The following is a 2,753-nucleotide window of genomic DNA, read 5'->3' as shown; positions in this document are numbered from 1 at the left end:
AACCCGAATGCATTGCAAGTGTGAAAACTGGCATATCCATGACCTAATCCTGGCTAGATACTAATCGAATTTATCAAAAAGAAAAACCTCTCAAGTCTAAGCTTTAAAGAAAGACAAACACAATGCGTTAGCTGCATTTGGGCAGCGGATCGCGTGATTTTGGTCTAATCTTGTGATTTGTAGAGAAATTGACAACATTATCGGGCATTAACAAGAGGCGGCAGAGATGACAACCGCCGCACAGTGGGACGAGGCGCAACAATGAAAATGTGAACGCGACACGAGGTTTGTTGCTGCCATTGTTGCCAACGTGCCGAAAGGTGAGACAAAGCTGTGTTGAGCGCAATAAAACGCAGCCAAAATGTCACCTGAACAAAATTGCAGCCGTTCCCAAAAAGAAAAAACACACACAAAAATTGAGAATAATAGAGAGAAATCGAGAGAGAGAGAGAGGGAAAAAGGTGCAAAAGGAGCTCTGAATAGAAGCCGCATCGGTTGACTTTGATGCTTTGTTTTAGAAACACGTTATCACATTGTCGGCGGCACAAGAAAGCGGCCGCAAGTCGAACAGCTCAATTAATAGCAGAAGAAGAAGAAGAAACAGAGCGGCATATCCTTAGAGCCAGCCCCGTTGTAAGGACATCTCTCCCTCTGCTTATGGAGACATCAAGTTGAGCATCGGCCGATGACTAAACCGAATTTGAAAGCCGAATTGTGCACGTTGCCGCGCAGCGGGTGATCCTTGATTTATGCGACGCCTGATCCTTGATCCTAGCGCGGCGAGCACACGCAATCGAGCGAGAGAGAGAGGGAGGGAGAGAGAGAGAGCGAGCAGCGCGTGCAAAATGTTAGAGCGCAGGATCTGGGGCATATTAAAGACTGCCTCGTCGAAGCCCGAACTGATCCATAAGCCAACAACAAACGAGCTCCGCCAGAAAAACATCAAAAACAACAACAAAAAACGAGCAACTTAATTGAAGAAGAAGCAGCTGAAAAGGGCCAACATAAGCGGATTGTTGGCAACGTTTTTGGGATTGTTCTTTTTTTAATAGTCTTAAAGAATTTGTTACTTTTGGGCCTTATTGAAATGAGCAGCTTGTTATTGTTGTGCCTGTGTGTGTGCGTGTGTGTGTGCGTGTGTGTGCGTGTGTGTGTGGACGTGTTAACACAGCAATTAACTTTAACAGTCGATTTATGCATCAACAGGACAACAGCTGGACTCTGCATGTTTTGAATTCAATCATCAGCAGCAGGTTTTATGGAGATTTACAGTGCTGTAAAACAGATCGAGGCCACAAAGAGTGCGCGTCAGTGTTGCGTAAATACCAAAGATCATTTGCATAGGTGTTGTAAGTTAACAACAGTTGGTTTTATGGGTTGAGGAAGTTTGAGGCAGTTTATTGTATAAGTAAAAAAATATCCCTATCTCAAATCTGTTTAAAAAGTATCGGATTTTGGAATAGCCTCAAAGCTGGGCTACATTTCATCAAGGACGTTTTTCATATTCCATATCTTGTCAGCAGATTCTTAAAAATTCCTTATTCTCAAAATCTTGCTAAGGGCCTTTATATTAAAGGCTTAATGAAAGGGATTTTTTGAGCAGCAAAGCCAAATAATGCCCAAAGTCTTGGTAAAGAAGTTTTTTATAAATTCTCAAATTGAAAAATCGTAGAAAAGTATTTGAGCGTTTGTTTCTGGTTTGGAATAACTCTGCGTGATATTAAGAAGTAAAAAATTGATTGAATTCTATTTTAGAGTAAATGGCTTAACGAAATATTAAAAAATTACATTTGTGGGCGATATTTGATACATTTTCCATTTTATTAGATTCATATTTATATATTATAAATATATATTTTTTATGCACATTCAAGAAGGGTTTCTATATCCTTTATATATAGTCTATTATAGTCTTGGGAAAGCAGTTATTTTTTATTAAATTCCAGATCTTATTATCTTGCTAAAGCCCAGACTATATTTTTAAGGCATATACGAAAAGTATACTCAGAAGTTTTTCACGTTTTTCCAATAACTGTTTTATAAGTAGTAAAAAATAAGTGAAAATTCAATTTCATACTTTCTGTAAGATATTTTATACATTTTCCAATTAAGAACAGTTTTCGCTCTTTAAAGGCATTCACAAAGGATTTCCAGCAAGTCCTTTTATAAGCTTAACTAAACTAAAGCAATTTATATGAGAAAAGATAACTAAAAAATAAAATCATCAATAAAGTAATAAAAAAATGCCTCAAAAGTCTTCCAACACTTAGCTACCCAGAGCACAGACTGTACCAAAATACCCCACCTAAGTATATACCCAATAGATGTGTATATAGAAGATGTTGTCTATGTTCTACTTAGGGACAGCTGCTTACCATGTCTAACTAGGTCCTAACTATGCCCTAAATACTTTATGGCCCACGGAACAAAGCGGGCTAACAACCGCATTAGGGTGGCCCATAAAATGCGACACCAGCGCACAAAACAATTGTGCAGTCATAAAACTGACAACACCCACTGTAACCGATCAGTTCCACCAAAAAGCAAGTATATATAGGAAAAAAAAAGGCAATAACAAAAAGTTGGTTGATTAAGTTGTGAGGATAACATATGCCAGACAGGATATATGCACAGGACTCAAGCAGAACGTTGATCGAATTAAAAAGAAAAAAAGAAAAGGCAACTGGTTGCAGTTGCTGCCAGACAAAACTGAGTTAAATTGATTCGTCACACCGATTTCGATACATTAAATG

This window comes from Drosophila montana, unplaced genomic scaffold (genome assembly GCF_035044405.1).
Source record: "Drosophila montana isolate Dmon_TW-CO22-7 unplaced genomic scaffold, ASM3504440v1 contig_3257_1, whole genome shotgun sequence".
NCBI classification, from domain to species: domain Eukaryota; kingdom Metazoa; phylum Arthropoda; class Insecta; order Diptera; family Drosophilidae; genus Drosophila; species Drosophila montana.
This window is presented reverse-complemented; position numbering follows the sequence as displayed.